The 22912-nt window shown below is 40.0% G+C and overlaps 2 long non-coding RNA genes across 8 annotated transcripts in view; one reads left to right on the top strand and one right to left on the bottom strand.

The window, feature by feature from the left end:
- The window catches only part of LOC121643215, a 154404-nt gene that overhangs the window by 115720 nt on the left and 15772 nt on the right, over positions 1-22912 (top strand). For 5 of the 7 annotated variants that reach the window (XR_006011068.1, XR_006011065.1, XR_006011061.1 and 2 more), the window contains one exon: positions 7728-7799. The exons of the other annotated variants lie outside the window; for them this stretch is intronic. This is a non-coding gene — a long non-coding RNA (uncharacterized LOC121643215). The remainder of the gene's footprint in view (positions 1-7727; positions 7800-22912) is intronic. 7 annotated transcript variants of the gene reach the window in all.
- LOC121643234 lies at positions 485-21206 on the bottom strand. Its single transcript, XR_006011073.1, has 3 exons — positions 21121-21206; positions 17768-17771; positions 485-495 (listed from the first exon to the last, which is right to left on the bottom strand). It is a non-coding gene; the product is annotated as an uncharacterized LOC121643234 (long non-coding RNA).

The following is a 22912-nucleotide window of genomic DNA, read 5'->3' as shown; positions in this document are numbered from 1 at the left end:
AACTAAGAAAACGCCAGGAACCTTCCAGGAGAGACTTCTGGAATTCTTGCTACAAAGAACCGAGAGAACCTTGCACAGGAGGAAGGTACAGTAGCATACAGAAGATGTACACACAGAGGAGGGAGAAAAACACAGGTTAAAATGATCTGCTCAAGCCAAAGGAAACGGAAGAGGGATGGAGAAGCTATCAGAAACCACACCAACACAAAATGAACAGGGGTAACTTGTTATAGTTTCCAATCCATCACAGGACAAGCTACGAAACATAGAAAATTTTGCATGCACGCATTCATTCCTGTAGTTGATTTGGATCACCAATTACCATGCAGGTTTTTGGACTGTGAGAGAAAACCATCACATGGAGACCATATACAGTAATCTCCAAACAAGAACATCACACTTGTGGTTCAAGCAAGGATTCTTGTTGCAGTGAGGGGACAGTGCTTAGCACTCATCAAGCTGCACTTTGCAGCCAGATTCTGCTTCTGCTACCACCTGCTGTAGTGAGCATCTGGATTAGCAGATGTTTAGCTATATTTTTTCCAAAGATATTGTTTGGAAACTGACTTTGAGTTTTAAAAGGCTGTTGCAGAAGACCCCCAGCACATCCAGGAAATCTTCTAATGTGCTCCTGTAGGGCAAAGCAAGCAATAATGACTTTTGCTCCATCTGGTCCAGCACCCTGTGCAACTCATACCATTACAATAAGATCGAGTGTTACATAAAAAGAAAGGTTCTGTTTTAATTAACATCAATATTCATGTAATGGTCTTAAAGCCAGCCCATGTTCCATTTCAACCTCTTAATGTTAATGCATATTTTAATACATTATCATTGCTACCATCATAATTCTTATTATAATAGTAATTATTAGATTTATGACAGAATTATGGTTTTGTTCCCTGAAGGCACATATTTTGCAGCTAACTCAATTTTTCCTGGTGTAAAATGCTCCCAGTGTTTCTCCTCCAAAATACTGAGCAGACAGTGATAAAGATAAACACACAAACACCCTTGTGTGTCTGCTGCTTCGCCTGTAAAACACTCAATCTGAATTGCATATCCGCCTTTGCCACCGAGCTTGTCATAAGCTGTATTAAGAAAAATAGTCACACGGTTTGACATAAATTGGAAAATGACATTTGGAAAATGGGCGCTGCTGTGGAAATTAGAGATATTAAAATTATAAATCAGTGTCTGCAAGTGCAGAGGGGTGTGGTAGCTTGCCTTTCTCTTTTTCAGTGTGCTTTCCTCTGTTTTTGCCATCATCTCTCGCTCTATTTCTCTCGTCATCTCTTTGTCACACACTTTGTCTTTTTTGCTCTCATGAGGCAGTGTCAGGTCAGAGTCTAGAAGCCAGTCCAGTAAAAGTGGTTTTAAATGCAGCCATACATGAAGCTGCCCCGTAGGGACAATCCCACTCATCCCCTCTAGCTCAAAAAGTGAAGGATATTGCATATATGTGTATTTGTGTGTGATGCACATTTGCCTGTGAGTGTCTTTCAGAGCTGCATCTCTTCAGCTTATTTTGCTTAGTTCTCTTGCTGTAACCTGTTAATGGATCATCTCTGAGGTGTGATATGCATTATGCAAAAGCGAGGTGTGCTGACACCTTTAAAAACAGATAGCTTCAATCCTCTGTATGCCTCACCTCTGCTCTGTATTTCCTGTCTGTGTTGAGCAGGAAGAGTCAAAGAGGCAGAACAAAGCACAGATTCCAGAGCTACAGGTGGAGGTAGACAAGAGGCAAGAGCTGCAGTGAAGGTTACTGGCCGTCCTTTTGACCAAAGACACACACGTGAATACACATACAAGCATGACTTTTTCTTACAAGGGTGATGACTTTGCCCTGACAAGTAAATACACATATGTACCTTTGATGTTAGTTCATCGTGTCTTTTGACTGAGCTCAAAAAGTAAAGGCAGAAAAGGCTGAGAGCGCTGTAGGCCTTTATGCCATGACCTGCTGACCTCCACTTTTTGTGAGGAAAAAAAATCTCTGCCTTGAGAAGAGCTGCATCTGTGCCCAATACGCTCCCCATAAGACATGGGTCAGAAGCTCTTTTCATTGCTCATATGAGAAGAAAACATTCAATCTCTGTGCCCTTGAAGGATGAATGTTGCATTCACACATACATTCTTAGTGTTTTGACAGCAGTCCAAAGTAATGGTCTTTTCTAGGATGTGAAAGACAGGAGGTCACCCATTTAAGAGCAATCACTGCTTCAGACAAGTAATTATCTGCCTCCACAACACATCTGCACGTGTGCATCATTTTTTCCCAGTTTGTATTATGATTTTACTTGAAATCCCAGCTCAGTATTGCTGGTGTTTACAACAAAAGCTCACTAGTGTGTGCATGTCAGTGCAACTTCATTTCCTTTTCACAGTGAGCTCTTGAATGTTAAAAAAGGCTCTTGTTCAAACTATAGAAGCTTCAGCTCTACACTCCTTCCTGTGCTCAAACTTGACTCCACCCCACCACTTCCCATTCATATGCCACCCTTACCTTCAATATTTTAGCACTCTATTTACCTCCACTTGAAACTTCTTTCTGCACTCTGTGATATTATTGAAATATTAAAGAGGGTACTTTAGAGGGGTCAAATAAGAAGATGCACTTTCTATTGTTGAAGTTCGAGGTGCCTTTTACTGTTGAGGAAGTAACTTCTAGGAAGAGATGATATATCTACCTATGACGTCCAGACATTAATGAAAGCAAGAAAACTTTGGAATGCAGTGTCAACATATGAAATGCTAAAAAGTCAGAAAGTGCACTAATGTTCTTCAAACTCAGTGATAATAAAAATAATAATGGGAAGTTTGCATGTGTGTTAAGCTCAGCTTTTCACGGTGCACAAAGAAATTAAGTGATTTAAGGAATACCAGCTGAAGAGCAAGGTCTGACCCTCAGACTGTACCCACAAGCAAGCCTCAACACAAAGAAGCACACAAGTCAGTTAAAAAGAATTCTGCTTAACATGGCATGACCCTAGTTGAATAGGTTGGATGGATGGCTTAACACAATACATTCTTTAGGAAAATCTTGTATTCACCTCAGTGGCTTTTAACATTTGTACAGTGAGTTTTTAGCAGTTCAAACTTTCTATCTTAACCTTCTGTAAGTTTTCCCTTCCATCTAGATGAAGGTGAATTGTCGAGGGAGCTATGGATTAAGGATGTAAGCTAATTCCTAATGTTACAACGATGTAATGCCAAAAAGGAGATGCTTTGTTTGAGAGGACTTGTAAAGAAGTTTATGCAACTTTTAAACATCCACTTCAGCCTTCAAATTTTCCACTTCCCACTTTTTACTAAACCTAACAGAGTACAGATTGAAATATATCTGAGTAAAACATGTTTGAAAAGGCAAGTCCAGACCTAATTAACCCAAATATTCCTGATTTCAGCTGTGAAAAAAAAAATCATTCTGATTGCCAAACTTTGTCCAGGAATGGGTAAGGAGGCTTCCAGCCCATACAAGGTTGCTGTGTGTGAGGTGTGTAACCAAAGGCAAATGTTGAGCACTGAGATGATGTGTTTTTACAGCGCAGTCTCGCTGTGCTTTGGGATGGCAATAAACCACGGCCTTCAAAGCACAGCCAAGCGCCACTTACTGCTGAGTGCTTCTCTGGTGGTTGGACGAGATTACTCTCAAAACAAAGTGTGGACAGGTTGATTAATAGAAGGGTCTGCAGAGGTGCGTGCTGCAGTATATTTTCACACCCAGCAAACACTCGTTCATTTCTTTCGCATGGACTTTTATGGGCTGATCCTGTCACTATGTGAGTTTGTCACTTCATAAAAGCACCCCCACCCCACCCCTCTTTTGAGAGTCTTTCAGTGAAAACTTATCAGAGCACCTACAGACTAGTTTTAACATCAGAGAAGTACGCTATGTCTCAAGGCAAGCACAGTTCACACACTGTATTAGTATATAGCATTTTGGTGGAAGATCTTTGTAAAAAGTTGCACTACATACTCTGAAATATTTTATTTATTTGTCTGTATTTTTCAATCAGAAGTGGGATACATAAATAATACCCCTGTCAGTCAAATTTACACATTGACTGACCCTTATTATGCAACATGTTTATCCTGCACTCTAACCCTTCTTATCCTAGTTTTCTACATGCCTTCAGGTGTCTCAGGCAGCTCAACAGCAAGGCTGAGATGTACATTCATGACCTAAAGATGGATGTGGCATATGTATAGAGACCTGCAGGAGTGTGAACAGAATAGGAATAGATAAAATAGAATAATGTGCTTGCAGGAGCCCTGAGCCTAGTGGCTCAAATCTGCAGGGCACCTTAAGAGACAGAGATGAGGCAAGAAGGAGACAGCACCAAGGTGCAACCTTCAGTCTGGATAAGATGGTAATACGGTAATGATGAGCAGACTCGAGGTGATTGCAGTCGTGGAGAGAAGAGAAGAGAGCTAGCGGCAGTGTGCAGTTCGGTCACCCCCTCATCACATCAGATCACAGCCTTCTAATTAACTTTAGCACCGCTTCAGACTCCAATCAGCAGAACCACAGAGAAAATTAGATTTTTTTTTTATGGCATTGAAAAGCATGGCGTTAAAATGCATATTAGCCTTGTGTTTTTAATTAACAGTTTGTGCTTAGGAAGCATGTTAACAGTAGCTTTTAATGAGCTTTGTAGAAAAAAGCCTCACTGAGGACAAAGGGCAACTTACCACCATGTTTGCTGATGTGCTATTCTTTATTCTAATACAATGAGATCAGTAATCATTGTTTAACTCCTGGTTCAATATTGCTTACACATAATCTCCTCCTCTACTGCTGTTTCTGTTGAGTTGGACATTAACTGTGACAGAATGAGCCATGAGTTTGGTTGTTTCTTTGTTTTGTTGAAGTTGTTTTTTAACACACACTCATTTCCTGTTTTTTGGTTTTTCATTCTAGACAAAATGCCATAATTGCTACTGATACAGATTTCATGGAAAAGGTTTGAATGGAGCCAAGCTTATACTAAATGGTGACATGGAAACACTGGACACAACTGACTGGACAGAGAGAATCATTCCCTGTGAGCACACTTCAAAAGCGTCTCTGCAGCAGATGACATAATAGCACTTACCTGTTCTATAAAGTTGCTCGAACATCCAGCAAATAATTCACAGCATAAATCACAGATGTCTCTTATGTGCATGGACTGCATATTGTATAATTGAACAACGAATACATTAGTCTGGACATACAAATAGTTTATTTTTTATCTCTTTCTGGAGTTGAGTACTCAGCCGTTATGATCACTCCCACAAGACATTCAGACCTTTTAAATACTAAAAGCGTGTTGCAAACTCATTCAGTTCAGTAATCACTCTATACTCCTCACTTATAAGTCAATTTGGATAAAAGCATCTGCTAAATCAATTTAATGCCATAAACACACACAGGGTTGCAGGCTTGTTTTCATGTTGCTTTAGCTTCATGAGCGAGGATGATGAACTGACCCCACAAACATCCAGCTGATGCAGTCTTTGGTGAAAAATTAAGCATGGAAGAGCCGTGTCAAGTTGAACCGTACTGTACTGTATCAGGTTGTGGAAAAATGCCATCCAGTTACTACTTAAGCTAAGCTAAACAATATCTAGACCAAGGAATGAAAAGAATTTCCTATAGAAGTTCTGTTACACTGAGATATTTCTGTCAAGCTACTATATCACTACTAAACCCGAAACTCATGTCATATACTACTCTTATGTTTAATTCCATGTTAAAACTCTGTTTTTTATTCAAGAAAATTCTCTTCATATTAGTCTGTGTTACATCCTACTTTGCACTGACGCTATCTGTTTTATTTGTTTACCTCCTATGACTCTTGCTTCTGTCTTATATAAATACTGTTACTTTGGCATCCCTTGGTTATGTGCTTTCCATACCTCAACTCTACACCACACAGAGTTATTTTTAGCTCACGGTGGTTCATGTGAATCTGTTTGGATTCAATAATCTATACAGTAATAAGTCAATAATCAATACACGATACAGCAGAGCCATTCATGCTTGAAATCTTTATCCCTTTGTCTCTGAGATAAATAAACATGACCACGCTCATGTAAATTGTCAGCATCTTTGTTGATATTAATTTTGAGCCCATCTAAACTATCTTAATTGAAATCTGTTTTTGTAATGGACCTCTACAGCTATTTTAACAAATGTTCAAGGTAACAAATCAAGTAGTCACCAGGCCTCCCACAGAACTCAAAAACATTGTTTATCTCTTACTAGTTGAAGGTGTTTTTTTTTTTTATTTGTTTGTTTTCTTCTTATAATGACTTGCTGAAGTTTTAAAGATCCTGTCAGTGTCTTCCAGCTTCTTGCTATTTTATTTATTCCCCTTAGCATCTGACTGGTCAGTTGTTTGTTTTCTGCACTGTCCTTGTGTGTTATAAATGGGACAAGCCTGTCACTTCAGTGCTTGGAGGATGTTGTGAGTTCCTTGAGATTTTTATTTATTTCATTTTGGTTAAAGCCGGGTGGTGAATAATGCATCTCAACCTGCTACATGTACTGTTTTTATCATTAGCATGCAGCCCAAGTTATCTGCAGAAAACTTATGAGTACTGGTGAAATGTTTGTGATGTTATTTATTTATGTTGCTCCTTTCAATTATTCATTTGTTTATTTATTCATGGAAGAACTAACTGAAATTGGAAAATTCATTTTTGCTGAAGGGCACTTGGCCTCAGTCTATCCCCACCCTACACAAAAGGAAGGAGGGGGTTGCACATCAGCCTTGTTAGTAATTGCTCTGTATGGTGTTCCCTTGGACTCACCAGAGGAAGTCATTTTTACTCAAGCAGTTGGGTCGGTAGACAGAAAGGAAGAAAGACAAGAGAGTGAAAGCTGAAAGTTGATAAAAACTTCAGAAGAACAACCGTATGAGACTTGGCTGAGCTAAGGTAGTGTTCGGTGATAGGTGACCAAATCAAATGAGTAAAAATCCAGACACGACTCAACAGGTTGATCTGGTGGCAGAGCTTTAGGTAGAGAGGGAACAATGTGGGTTGTGGTATCCTTCCGTTGTGTCCATACCTTCATGCTTTTCTGGTTTGTTCATATTATTCTGTGCTTGCGCTGTTTTCTTTGATTAAATGGACTGGGATTTTGTTCAATTTCACACTTGCACAAACATTTAAATAAGTGATAACAAATCACTGAACTCTAAATAAGTGTGTTTCTGTGTTTGAGCAGATGAACATACAAGTTTGTGTTTCTGTGGCACAGACTTGAGGCTCGTGGACAATGAATTCCAATTAGTATTCATTGTAAAAAGATCGAGTTGCCTTTCTCTGTGGAGTTTGCAAGTTCTCCCCGTGTATGCGTGGATTCTCTCAGGGTCCTTCAGCTTTCTCCCACCCTCCAGAGACATACATGTTAGGTTAATTGGTCACTAAATTCTTCTTGGGAGTGAGTGTGAATGTAATTGATTGTTTGTCTGTTGGCCCTGCAATGGACTGGTGACATGTCCAGGGTGTACCCTGCCTCTCGCCTGCTAATTGCTGGGATAGGCTCCAGACCTCCACGACCCTGAGTTGGACTAAGCGGTATAGAGAATGAATGAATGAATGAATGAATGAATGAATGAAAGAAAGAAAAAAGAACAGCAGATGTGTGCTCTTACTCACTGATTTGACCTTCATATTGACAGCATTTTGACAACATTCTGTTTGTTTCTGTCTCCCTTTTCCACATTCAGATGGAGGAGAGGTCTCCTAACAGGTCAGAGACCGATCTGAGAACAAGTTTATATCTCAGCAGAAACAGTACAGTAAACATATACAGGTTTCATACATGCATATGTCAATATGGACACGTGGTGGATTTCTTTCTTCTTCCCAGAGACTTAGACTTTGTCACGTTAGTTGTTTTATTTGTGTGATAATAATAGGCTTATTTTACAATCACTGCATTAAGTACACGTGTAAGTAAACTTTACAGTTGGAAATAAATGTTCCATACAATAAATATGATTTAGCAAAAACTACCAATGTTCAGAGGAAGAATGGAAAGTGTACCCCCATGGCCCTACTTTTCCAGTTTTACTTGGTCATTTGGTTGATAAAAATTATATCAGTGGAGAAGCTGAAGGTTAGTCTACAGGGATTTTTGATTTCAGCAAGAGACTGTTTCTAAGGTGGAGTCCTACCAGCCACCATTTGGAATTTCCATGTATACAGAGTTAACTTTGGTCTGTTTTTCCTTTAAAAAAAAAAAAAATGAAAGAAACATAGTGTGTATCCTTGAACGCTAACATTTTGAAGTCATCTGCTTGCAGAGTTTAGTATATCTGAAGCATTTTGAACCCTGTGTGTACATCCATATTTAAAAATACACAAGATTTATTATGTTTTGAATCAATAGTGAACCTGTTGCCAAATTCATGCCTTTTTAGACACTGAGCAACAGTACTTATTGGAGACGTGCAATTTAGCCATCTGGTGAATTTTAACCCAATCTTCGTTCTCTGTTTTCACCACTTTCTGCAGAAACTATCAGCCTCTTTAGCTGCTATAATTCTCCCCTGTGTTCGTTAGCTAATTCTCAACTTAGTATGCCTGCAGTTTTGTATTTACCTGGTGAGTGTATTGTGTAATGAAATTTCATTGAGTGTGTTGAAACTAAATGGTACATGGTCTGCACTTAAATTACATAGCACACTATGTAATTAAGTGCAGAATGATTAGCAATGGGTTTCTTATTAAGCCATTCACACTAACACTCACACAGTGCTTCTTATTTTATACTTTAACATACCAAATTTGGGAGGAATAAACTGTCCATTCACACCCACTGTATCCAAGTATCTTTTTTTTTTCTTTTTTTTGTATTTTATGCTTTTGTCCCAATGCAAACCAAGTCCATGTTTTTGTTTTTTTTATTTGTTTTATTTTTTTTTAAAGAGTGTTTAAGATGGGAACATTCAGCAACTTAGTTTGTGGAAAAAGGGTGGCGAGGGAGAGACTTTTAGAAATGATGACAGAGAGAGCCACATTTGTTGTCTGAGTCTTTTCAGTCACAAAAGGTCCATCCCTTATTTGTCACACAGAAGCAGCAACCAGCATGGCTGAAAAATGAAAAAAATATGGAAGCTGAAGTTACTTGAACAGACACTTAAGTCTCACTCCAAAATGTAAGTCAATTTCACATACAGACCCATTTTAGGATTAAATATTTCAGCAGAAATATGTTTTCAAAGTGTAATTGCCTTGTTTAAATTGCATCTAGACTAAGATTGTGCATTATGAAAGGCAGGGCAACTTTCATAGGAGTCAGAGATGAGTTGTGTTGTATATACCAAAAGGCCTGAGAGGTCTCAGGCTGTCAGATCCATCGTTTTCATTTTTTATCCTGATTTCAGAAACCCAAGTTGACACCTTCCAAATATCTATATGAATAATTTTACAAAACAATGGGATGGCTACATCAATTTTTATTTACAGTCTAGAGTCACACCCCTTTCACTTGTCTGTCAACACCACAACCAACCTGGAAACTAGAACCTGCTTTCACTTCAGCATGGGTGTCTAGTGTAAATTGATTTTGTGTAATGTGCATCTTCAGGCATTCTACCATAGGTTAGGGTTATCATTAGAATGCCAAAATGATTGTTGTCTGGACAAGAATAGTTCTTAATTATAGTGCTGTTTTAAAGAGATACCTGTGTATGTGGACTAGTCGTAATGAATTGTGCTAAAGATCCAGTAGAAGTAGGTCTCATGAGGCTGGTCAGGCGTGTCATGCTCTTTTCTTCAAGGTGTCAGCAAACAGAACACAGCCATAGAATGACAATTTGTATCATTTAATTAGAGCATGCTTCTATTTGCACAGTTCATTAATTTTAATCTTGTTTATGTTCCCTGATTGTTTCACAATATATTTTCTAATTAGCTCAGATTGATTAAATTGTATTGATTCTGTATCCTTATTAAATAACCCACTTACTACTCTCCTTCCTTATTTTTCATAATTAATGCTACTGTATGGGGTTGGGGCAGGGACACTATTGATAGTGCTGCATATTTGCAATCAATAATTAATAAATGTGTATTCAAACATGCACATCGACAAGCACTTCATGCGATTGTGAAAGTGACTGTGTTTTGTTTTGGGACAGAAAAGCAAAGGCACAACAATGACATGAAGCAGCGGCAGATGACAGATTGAGCTCAGCACATTTCTTTTTTTGTCCCAGAGTTCAGGTCAAGACCTGGACCCATCCACCCCTCAGCACTGACCTTGGTTGTTTAGCCCACTGCTTGCTGACATGTATGCAGACCTATATACCAGAATCTAATTTCAAACACAGCACCCTCTTTAATTTTGATTAATGACTCAGTTTATCTTTGGAATAACAGTCCTTTACTCCGCACTACCTCAGCAGTAGGCTCGATCTGTCCTCATTGTAGATCTTGATCCTTTTCTCCATCATGCCAGCAATATGAAAATCATATTAAAAACAAAATGACATCTGAAATTTTGTGTTCGACAAGAAGCTTGATGAAAGGGATTTATAGGTGGGCTTAATCCATGGAAATTTTATGCTAATAGTACTGCTGGCCAAGCAGTCTAGTTGAAAATTAATCAGGGGGCTGGATGGAGGAGAAGGGAGGAGAGGAGAAAAGAGGGGAGGGAAGGGGAGAAGAGGAGGTTACTCCATAAACACCCTTCCCCCTCCTCACCTCCATCCCCTCTCCTCAGCTCTGAATCTCATCAGAAATAGCCATGGGGTGTTGTCTTTGTGATGGGGTAGGGAGAGAAATAGGGAGTCAGAAATTACACTGCAGCTTAGCACTGATTGACGCAGTAATGTTTGCAGTAACGTATGCAGCCATGCAGCGAGCTGCCGTATGAAGGATTAGACCTCTTCCCTTCTCCACCAGTCCCCTCCCGTATGACAGATAGCACACACACTTTTACCAACAGATTCACACACACATCTCTTTAGGCATGTCTGTTTTGCTCATATTATTCTATTTATCCTGTTCAGTGCTTGGTGATGCATCATTTTTGTGTGCACTTAGCTTTGTATCTAAATGGTGATACAGCCTCAGTGCATTTACTCTTTCCTCCATCTCATCACACTTTCTCCGTTTTGCTCTCTCTCTCATGCACACTTGTGCCTCTCTGTATTTATTCCTCCATCTCTCTAAACCCTGGGAGTCATCATTGCAGTGAGTCACTAATGAAGTCATTATCAGATTTTGCCCGATTTAAAACAACACAATTAGTACCAATGCCTTAATGATGTTTGCAAGTTAAATGCAAACTAATTGTTTTTTTCCCCATTTCTCTGTCTCATTTCCTCCTCTCCCAGCTTGCTGCTCAGCAGGAATGAAAGGAGTAAATGAATCACTGAAGTGTTTTATGGATGTGGGTGTGTTTGTGGGAGCATTTTTCCCAACCATGTTGCAAGTCTCTGTGATTTATTATTTTTACCCCAAGAGACATCTGTTACACCATTCCTTATTTTTGTAATGCATCATCAGCCAGAGGAAAAACGATATTATCCAGTCTGGGATATTGTACTCTGGAGTCTAATAATCTAATGTACACTAGAGCTGGTGTCATTAAAGTGCCAGTGGAGCTGTAGGAAGATGGTAGGTACATATCTGTCTCTCTCTGAATCCCCACCGGTGTTTGTATTCCATCCGTGCACCTGCACACATGCAGGTACACACATGCTAGTGTATACCACATTTTACTGACGCAGCCTCATTGCTAGTTTTGTTACTGTTGTGATGGTCTGAGCAAAAAGTAAAAGCCGTTGAGCTCCGACTACATAAATATCCTGCAATATTAAAAAAGTTCTTGATAGCTTCTCTGTTTTGATGAGGGAAGGCACTGTGAGACTGCAATGACTGACGACTAGATGATCCAAATATTGATCCATTTTCCATTCATCCATCTTCTATACTCGCTTATACCAATCCAGGGTCACAGGAGGCTTGGAGCCTATCCTAACTGCTATCAGGTGAAAGGCAGGTTACACGCTGGACAAGTTGCCAGTACATGACAGGGTCAACACAGAGAAAAATAACCACTCATGCTCACACTCACTCCTAGGCAGGAAAAATTCAACAATATTGAAAACAAAACATTTATATTTCCCCCTGCTTCATGGAAATGTGCTGCTTCTGCATTAATTATATGAACTTGCCCATGAAATTTCTGCCTAAAATAAATAAAGCTGACTTAACTGTTGAGGAGAGACAGAAGTGGTGGTCTTTGCAGTGTCAGGAGACAGACACTATTGCATCTGCCTCTTTTATTAGAACGATGAATTCTGGGTGTTTCTGTTGATTTTTAATTGATTGCTGTCATAGCTGCCTTACAGTGGAGAGTACTGTGAGTAAATGTTAGACAGTGAAAAGAGCATAGGCCATCATGCCTGGCAACAGAGGAACAGAAGATGGTAAGTAGATTCAGAAGGGAATGTTGTGATGAAGAAAGACCTTGGACTTTCTGGTTCAGTCTGTGAAAAAGATGAATTGATGTTTTAAAGAGTGGCTAACTGAAATGATGTATAGACTTTTGTATAAATGTGCATAAGCTCGACTAGCTGCATGTATGCTTGAGTGTGCGCCTAAAGTGTTTCTGTTCATACATATGCATGCATCACTTTACTCACCTACTGTGTGAGTGTGCACGTACGCAGGCCTGTAGCGAGACAAAGAGGGGGGATCATCTCAGAGCACCAATGGACTTAAGTGAAAAGTCATGCTGAGCGAGGTGTGTGTGATAGATAATGGGTGTTTGCACCCAGTGGAGTCCAGTATTAGAGGAGTGGAGGTGGTTACAGGTCTGAAGGGGAGCTCACCTCTATCAGTGATTGAAGTACACACTCATTTATTTCTTCTTTTTTTCTTTCTTTCTTTTTTTTTTAGAATAAGAACTTCTTTTTTTAGGTCATAAACCCAGAAACAATTAATTCAAGTCCTGCTCTTCCAATCCCAATTCTGTGGGCTCACTATAAAGCCATAAAGATTTTTTAAGTTGTTAATGAATTTTTGTCAAAATAATTTCAGAGTTTGTATTTGTAAATCATGTTTGTCACCCTGGAGGAGGGTGAGGCCAGTAAACGGCAATAGTGGCCTGCCGAAGGCGACAGAGGCGGTTTGCAGAGAGTCTGCAGCACCTGCTGCTGGAGACTTGGACTGAGTAAGCTATGTTCATACTGCAGCTCAATTCCAATTTTTGTTTGCCCATATGTGATTTATATCAGAACTTTTAATGACAGTCTGTACGGCGCAAATCCAATTATTTTTTAAATTCGACAGACAACTTTCATGTGTGGTCCTAATTTGGATACATATTTGATATGTGCCGATGCAGCCTCAGTCTGAACATTCATGTCGCATTTTATCTGACTTTTGCATCATTGAAGTGAAACCAGCGTCTCAGGAAGCGGGACACGGTAAGATTCAAATGTAAACAACAGACGGAACAATGTTAGATCATATTTTCTTTCAGTTCTGACTGCACAGCAACTCTGAAACTGATTCACACACCACAGAGTGCAGCATCCATATTTTCCTCTGTTAAGACAGTATGTCATGTGTGATGTCGTGTTTTCCTCTGCACCTGCGTGTTACTTCAGGTCCACGTACCATTCACACTTAAGTGTGATGAAGGCTGCATTGAAATGATAACGTGAACGACCACGCAAAAAAAAAAAAAGGACAGATTTTGGTAATAAATGGGATTAGAGCATTAAGACCTGCAGTGGAAACATCACCTAAAATCACAGTCCCTTAGACACACAAGTAGTTGCACCATTACTGTCTTTAGAATGTATCTACTCCCCTTTCAGAGCCTGCAGCGGCGTGGAAGGACAGGACGCTATCTGCTCTCTGATTAGACAGTTTAATTTGTCACAATCCAATCAAAAGTCAATGAAGAGGCCAAAAATCTGCATCTGCAACTTCAGAGTATTGTGTGCAAGTTTTCACTTTGTATCTATAAACAGATGTTTGCAGAAGCACTTGCACAGACTGTACAATGATGATACTTTGAAGATGCATAGGCGTTAACTGTGAAGAGCATACTGATTCCAACTGTAACATAAATTTAAAGTATGTTTAATGAGCTGGCAAAGAAAAGAATTATTGCGCTGTTACAATGGTTAATATATTTGTTAGTTTGATAGTTTAATCAGTATCTGCAATTCATTCCATGTTATGGGTTTTTGGGTACAGTTATGATCTGAGATGGAAGAAACACATAGAAATACAAGTTAAATTTATTCCATTTGGGTTCCATCTGCATCATAGAGGTTTGTATTGTTTTTTTCACTATAATGTTTTTTTATAATCTGAAAGGTGATGTAGCTTTCCTATAACATGGGACAGCTAAAAATTGCACATTCTTATTTAATCGTATTTGTAATCACTTTGTTAAATGTACTATAAAAAAAAATAAGAAAAAAGGCCAAGCCATGACAAATATGCTCTTTGTCATCAGTCAATAAGACGGCATAATATTTGCCACTAAAGATCTTTCTAGAAGCAGGACTAGATGTACAAGGCTGCGTGGAGTTTTTCTGATATCTTTCAATTTTACCAGAACACACAGAAGACATTATTGAACCAGTCAAGCTACTGAAGGTTTTTACGTCCTCATGAAACCCGTGAAGGGTAATCATTTTTAAATCAACATTTTGAGATCAGCATAAACATCTATCAAATTTGCAAACAAAACTTATAATGGACATGAATGTCATGGTAATTTCGGGCTTTAAATTATATTTTTGATTATTTCTATTTCAGGGCAAAACTATTGTATAATATCTTTAAATTTAAAAATTTTGCCACACAGAAGGTAAACTGATCGATGCAAACTACAATATAACCATTACTCAATATGATAAGTAAACCAGTGATTTCAAAAGACATTTTACTTTGACAGGGCCACTTCCTGTTGCCAATCATGATTGACTACAACTAGAAGCCTCTGTAAGCCAAAACAAGTTAGTATTACCCACTGGACAACACATAGTGACATGAGAACGTATAAGTAACGGTGAAGTTCTAAGAAAAAAAGGTCATTTTAGGAGTAGGACTCGATTTAAAAAAAATGTCTAATTAATTAATCTTGATTAATCACATAATAACATTTGCCCCTAAAAGCAACATTTTTTTTATTTAAATGGATTTTAGTGGAGAACTGAATCAAATAAGACACAGACATTAATATTGTAAACTCAAGCTCTAGTAATGCCTGGAAAAATGCATTTAATTGCATTTCAGTTCCAAAAAAGAAAATATCCCTGGGCTAAAATGAACAGACCTAAATTTGAAGTGCCATTTTCGCTGTTCTCTAATTAAGAGTCTACAACATGTTACAGTACTTTTAACTTTTTAAATGTGTTCGTCCACCCTCTCCATTAATAAACATTATTATCTGACAATAAGCCTGAGTGGGATCAGCCAGCAGCAGCGTTGCCCGTTTAATTTTCAGTCTGGTCATGGAGCAGACGTGAACATCTCTTGCTCTGACTGCAGCTGTAAGCGTTTTTGGATAGGGGAAGGCTAGAAGCGCTGCTCATTGAGAAGAAGTAAATGTGTTTTCACATCAGTTTCCAAAAGTCTCCAATTTCTCCAGAAAAGTTTGCTAAATTTGTGTCTAGTCACCAACACACCTGACTCAAATTAAATGGATCCAACAGCCTATAAGGATCTGCAAAATGACTCATAGTTTAAGTCAGGTGTGTCGGTGCAGGGATGCATGTAAAACCTGCAGGATTGTGGCTCTCGAGCACCGATGTTGGCCACCCCTGTTCTAGGGCTTAGGTCGCTGAGGGGGTTAAAAAGCTTCTCGGTTGCAGGGCCCCAGGAGTGGATGAGGTCCACCCAGAGTTCCTTAAGGCTATGGATGCTAGGGGGTGTCTTGGTTGACATGCCTCTGCAGCATCGCATGGACATCGGGGTCAAGCGATGCTCTTCAAAAAGTGGGACCGGAGAGTGTGCGTCAACTACAGGGGGGTCACACTCCCCAGCCTCCCTGGTAAGGTGTATTCAGGGGTCCTGGAGAGGAGGGTCCGACGGATAGTTGAAGCTCTGATTGAGGGGGAGCAGTGTGGTTTTCGTCCCAGTCGTGGAACAGTGGACCAGCTCTACACCCTCTTCGGGGTCTTGGAGGAGGCATGGGAGCTTGCTCAACCAGTCTACATGTGTTTTGTGGACTTGGAGAAGGCGTTTGACCGTTTCCCCTAGGGACTGCTGTTGGGGGTTCTCCGGGAGTATGTAGTGCTGGACCCCTTGTACAAGCTGTCCGGTCCCTGTACAACCGGTGCCAGAGCTTGGTCCGCATTGCTGGAAGTAAATCAGATTTGTTTCCAGACTCTGCCAAAGCTGCCCTTTGTCATCAATTCTGTTCATAACTTTTATGAACAGAATTTTTAGGTGCATCCAAGGTGTTGAGGGGATCAAGTTTGGTGACCTCAGGATTGGGTCTCTGCTTTTTGCAGATGATATGATTCTGTTGGCTTTATTGGGCTGTGATCTTCAGCTCTGAAAGGACTACATTTTCAGCAGGCCTGGGAGCACCTCGGAATCCCCCCGGACGAGCAGATGAATGTGGCCATGGAGAGGGAAGTCCAGGCTTCCCTGCTTAGGCAGCAGCCCCTGCAACCCAACCCCGGATAAGCAGATGGACATACGGACAGACGGACGGATGTTTCAAACATTGTCATACACCGCCATCCTCATACTTCCATACATCTTTTGCAGTGCCATGATTGTTAAGTCAATAGCTCCAGTAGTGGGCAGTGCTGAGTTCAGAGTTTACTCCCGTGAGCCAATTTCAGTTTCAGAAACCGTTTGGCAGTGGTAATGCTTTGCTATAAAGTTTTTTTTCAACTGCCCAACACACCCTAAACACTGGCATAAATTCTGTTTTCAAAAGCTCACGCAATTTCTATAGTTGTTGTGCTCGTCTCCATTTTTCTTCTGGTTTTTTTTTCCTTTCTGATCCATTTCTTCTCTGGTTTGTTTCTTTCGCTAGTTGCATTATTCTGCTCAGCACTGCCCCCACGATTTCCGGTGGTCTTCTGCGTCAAGCTACAGATAGCTAATCTCTGTGAAAAATGGCCAAATTACACATGTAATCAGTGCAGGAGACATACATAGCTGTACGTCCGTTTGTGTATCTGTCTTTTGTGTTGAGCATAAGTGGTCCTTAAGATTTTATAGTCAAAATTCACTGACAATATGGACAAAGTTAGATTAGACCCTCTCAGAATGAGGGGTTAAATGAAAAACCTGCAAGTCAAAAGATGGGTCTAAAATTTTGCTCACAAGATACAAATTTTCATTTTTATTTTTATATAGCTAAATACAGTATGGATGTTCTAAGGAACTCACAGTAATCATTTTCTAGAAAAAGAACAGTTCAAAGAAACAGAAAACTTCACATAAATTCAATTTCGATGTGGCAACCATGTCGGCAAATTAACTTTCCAGAACTGTTAAACCAGAACACACTAGCTGAAGCATAAATGGTAAAAATATTTTCTGTTTCATTATTATAAACTTCTTACATCTGACTTAAATTATATTAATTTATTAATTTATCAGTAGGATATTTGACAATAATGAAATGTTTATACCGATTTGGCCTTAATACCACTTTATAATTCACTTTTACTTGACACTGTTGACAAAGAAACTTATGAAGTGTTGTTTCTGCTAACAATTCCAGAAAAAAATATTTATATTTAGCTGTAAAATTATTAATCACAATGCTGAGTCAAATCTCTGTGCAAACAGGTAAACACCAACCAACTAGTGTTTCGTGATGAGCAGAATTAGCTAAACAGTAAATGTCAAAACTCTATTTTGGCCTTTTAAAACAAAAGTGGTGACTTGGTACTCTTCAGTACCCAGAAAAGGGTGCCCATCACTGGGCAAGGCCCTCTGCATGTAAAGTCTATACCCACAGCAGTGACTAATTGTTTGTTATGTCAGCACTCGTCGTGCCCGTTTGCCTTTAATGGAGTGTAGTGTGGTGATCCATTAGGCTGTCGAGCAAGCCCCGTGTCAGCTGAAGTGGCTGTGTGTCAGTGGGGCGAGCATGCCGCAGAGATGTGATTTAGTGCCCTGCTTGTTGCTGTGCCTTGTGCCTTTCCTCTTGGCTTCACGATGCAGCCCAATCCTCTCCTCTTCCTCCCTGTCTTCCCTCCTCACCCTAGATTGATTACCTGAGCAACTGGCTCATGACACTCGCCATCTTCTGGCAACCTTTTAGTGCCGTTTTATAGATGGTTAGTGCACCTCATTTGGCTATTTATACATCTGCAAGTGGCCATGAAATATAGATTTGTCTTGATGGGTGTCAACATTGGAGCTATGGAAGCCGTGCACAGTGACACCTCATTATTTTAATGGTGTGAGATGAAGAGTCTCCATGGCAGGAGTAATTTTCAAACATTGTTAAATGATACTGTTTTTATTCTCATTTAATGTTTCTACTCATATTTTACTCAAAGCAATAGGGCTTTGTTCTTGTTGAATTTGGTTGGCACTGAGTGGGAGATTGAGGTTAAAGCAGAGGTGCAGCTGAGGATGGAAGGGAACATTATACATCTCCTTAACTCTCTCACAAACACAGTCACAAAACCACACTTTCTATGTGAATGTCAAGGTGGTTCAGAGTGAGAAGAACCCTTAACGGTAACATTATGTGTGACCTGTCATCCACACACACATCCAGATTATTCACTCCATTCACAGCCAAGGTCTCATAGGTAATTAGATGCTGGCACCCACTCAGTACGATGTGCTGGTTAATTGAATAGTTAACACATCTGAGGCAGGCCTGTGCAGATTGGAGGTGGCACCTGTCAGGAAGCCAATCCCTCCCGACCCAGGACATTTCTTGCTCCACCTGATACATATGTCATCTTTGTGGAAATACCAAATTAGGGCCATGCCACAGAGTGAGCGCAGTGCAGCAGGTGTGCAGATAGCTTGGGGGTGGAAGAAGGCAGGCTCTTCTGTGCTCTGTCCTTCAAGAGAATGTGTAAAGCTCAGGGCACCTACCCTTACTTCACCTCAGGGCATTTCCATGGTTATGTGACAGGAAAGGGACATGGTTTTGTGTGTGTCTGTGTGCGCATACCTTACCTACCATACATCCATACTTCAACAGACTTTCCCCTAGCAGTAAGCTTGAGACATCCAGGAGTGAAATCTGCATCATGCAGAGGTTTCTAGATTTAAACGTCCCAAAGATGGCCATATATTAGAAAAGCTATTGTTTGCTTAAAAAAAAAAGAAGAAGAAGAAAGTATGCAGCCAAATATGTTTCCTTACTGTGTGTTCAACCTTTAGGAGGCACAGGTCTTGTTTGGGGCCAGTCTCTCGACTACTAAATTAGTTTAGCAGTTAGCTCACATATACAGTATATAATCTGACTAGTTTAAGTCCACAGCAGTGTGGTGGATGGACTGCTGCATCAACCAGAGGTGGTTCTGTTAAAACACAGGAGTAGTGAGGCAATGTGAGGGCAAAGCAGGTAGCAGCATACAGCCTTTTGGCATCATCCATACATGTAATTGCCCAGCATGGTCCAGTCTAGCCCAGCTGACTATTTTACATATGGTCTTTCTGCTTGATTGAGAAGATCTTGTTATACACTTCAGTCATTTGTGAGAAAATTGCAATACGTCAAAATAGTGTCTCTGTGAATCCAGGTTCAATGTGACCTTTTACATTTACTGTCAGTCTTAATTGTCTGAACAGAAATGTACAAACTCTTTGTTCTTTGTTAGATGTTTTTTTTTTCTTCATTGTGTCTAAATTGGTTTAGAGGCTATTAAATTACACAGTATAAGAATGAAAAATACAAAAAGAAAATGATATTGTATTACTTAGCAGGAGTGAAATAAAGAGTGTGATGTGGCAGCTGCTTCAACGTTTCACCTGTAGAAAAAAATCCCCTTTTCTCTTTGTCAAATGCATATGTCTACCAACAGAAAATTCTGAATTTTAAAGACCACAATTCTAATAAGTAATGCTCAGTTGGTAACTGCATATCAATATCACTCTATTTCTAATTTTATTCAAGGTGCCCTTCTGCAATTCCCATTTCAGGGAAAAGGTTTTTTGTGTCCAGGCTTACTTTTTGCAAGTGTTTTGAAAGCTGTCACCTGCAGCACACACAGCCTGCTTCAGAAGCACTGGGCACATTACTTTTAAAAAATTAATTAATTATAGTTACAAACTATTTCCAAAAGTAAAGGTGTTAGTACCGGAGTTACAGCATTATGAAAGTAATTCATTACTCACAAAAGTAACTACTTTGTTACTCTCTGTTTATGGGCTCAATATAAAGATTTTGCAGTTGTAAGTAAATTTTTGCAAATAATTTCAGAGTTTTTATTTGAATATCAAGTTTTTCACCCTGCAAAAAAAAAAAAAAAATCTGCCCAAAAGATTCAAGGTTGTGAATGTACAGAAAAGGATTTGTATGGTTGTAAAAGAGATTTGTATTTGTGGATAACAATAGAAGTTCTTTTGCATCATCCTGTCCACAGAATTTAGTCCCTGTCGTTTTATGTCTATCTGATTGGATGGTGACTAATCAAACTGTCTAATCAGAAAGCTGGCAGCTTCCCGTCCTTTCGCATTGCTGCGGGCTCTTAAAGGGGAGTAAATACATTTTAAGGACGGATGGTAGTGCGATTATGTCTCAAAGTGAGTGTGATAAACCAATATTTCTCAGTCCGAGACTTGAGCAGCAGGTGCTGCAGACTTTCTCTTTCTCTGCAAACCATGACTTTCACCTCCACCGGCCATTATGTTGGTTGGCTTAGCTTGTTTTCCTCCAGCTGGCCTCCATGCACCGTGGTTACAATTTCAACAGTGCTTTGATTCCGGGGCGGCTGCTGCGTCAGCTGGCCACGTCCAGCTCTGCCCCAAACAGCAGCTCCTCAAGCAGGAGGTTGAAGATTTTACAGTGAAATGTAATTCACGTAGCTGGTTACGTCTGCAGGATCCTGGATCAGATGCCAGCTTCTCTCAGCTCCCCCATGTACATGGACTGATAGCAGGACAAACCAAAAATACACAAATCAGTCTACACTCTGCTACAAAAAAAAAAAAAAAAAAGTAATGAAAAACAAATTCCATGGTAATTTGCTTGGTCCCCTTATTGCTGTGTTGAATAAGAATTGTAAAGCCTAATAGAAAAACTCCATTTGGAGTAAAAGCAGATTTCATTTCAATCTGTATGGTATATTAAAAGAGTGAGGGGTGACTGTCCAAAAACGGTATTATCTACTGGGCTACCCGGGGGGCCGCCAGCCACGTACTATCGGGGCTTGTTTTTGTAGAAGCTAGGGAGAACCATGGTTATCATCCTGATGCAACGGCGGCTCCCCTGGAATTCAAGCACCGTTGAACTAGTTAATGCGGTGCATGGAGGCCAGCTGGAGGAGCGAACCATGTGGAGGAGAAAGTGGTGGTTTGCAGAGAGAGAGAGAGTCCGAAGCACCTGCTGTTACAGTGTCGGACTGAATAATATTGGTTTATGTTAAAGTGCAATGTTGGTCACTAATAGACAGTCTTTGCACTCATGTGCCTTGTTGTGTTGTTTGAGTGTCCCGGTTAGAGTTAAATAAAAAGGACGACCTCTCCTCTGCAGGAGCAGCAGAGTGGGTGCAGCACACAAGTTCTGAGCAACATGTCTCCTGTGTGTGATCTTTTAGTTACCAGGCACCAGCAAAAGCCGGATCTTCTTCCAGAGAGGGGCGTGGACAGGCACCACTTATGAACATTTAAAGGTTCAGACACAGAAACCCGTTCTCAGTAGAGCTCACTAGAGCCACATTTGGGATAATACAGTTTGAAAACAATGTTGTTGGATCTCTGACACCCATATGAAATTGTTGGAAAAAATGTATAATATGGGACCTTTAACACAGTTACTCCCATCACTGTTGAGAAGTATAGTCACCCTTTATTAGTGTCAATGCTGACTTTATACCTGACAGTGCAACATGTCATTTACATGTAAGAGTAGAAGCAATAAAAATAAATAAATAAATAAAATTTAAAGAGAGTGGTGTGGATATACTTCAGGAACTGAAAAGCAGCCGACAGAAGCCATCAGAGTTGAGTAGCTCTAAAGCATCAGTTGCAAAACTACAGGTAAATTTAGCTTCATTTTACAATGTAAACATTTGAAATTCAGTCCTCTTTCAGTTGGTATCTTATAAATTATCATGAGATTATAATTTATTTACAGTGTATGGTTAATTTATTTTACTTTATACATGTAAACATTGGCCTGTTTTGCCTCTCAAAGACACAACAGATGGCAGACATTGGTTTTAGCACTGCAATACTGTGTCCTGTATTTCTTGTCCATTCTCACTCCTCCCATCCCACAGCAGTGCTGGAGGTGTGTGGGCTAGTTGCTCAATAGGTGGATCATTTCAGGTTGGAGCCCTCTTGTGCAATCAGATGTTTAACTAGCTAGTTGAAGTGGGACAGGAGCATCTTAACCAGCACCTTGCCAAAGGTCTCATGTTCACTCAGCCACTGGGACTGCTGTGAGTACGCCCGCCACCTGCCAATAGGCATTAGGGAGGATTTAGTAATTAAGTGATAGGCTGAGGACTAAATTGGGTGTTTGTGGGCTGGCAAGCCACCCCAAGGTCCTTACAACCATGCAGATAGAGGATTCTAATTGCCAGGAATATTGATCAGACTGGCGAGGGGGGTGCGCAGGGAATTCACTAGCCATCGATTAGCTGTTACTGCACCTCACTTGTCAATGGAGGAAGGAGGTGAGCATTGGAAAAGCTCTGGGCTTTTCCCACAGTATCCTCCATCACTAGCAGCTCCTGAGACATGCATACACAGTCAGAATCAGTGACAC

This window comes from Melanotaenia boesemani, chromosome 1 (assembly GCF_017639745.1).
Source record: "Melanotaenia boesemani isolate fMelBoe1 chromosome 1, fMelBoe1.pri, whole genome shotgun sequence".
Lineage (NCBI taxonomy): Eukaryota > Metazoa > Chordata > Actinopteri > Atheriniformes > Melanotaeniidae > Melanotaenia > Melanotaenia boesemani.
Note: the sequence above shows the minus strand (reverse complement) of the source record. Positions and strands in the feature narration are given on the sequence as shown.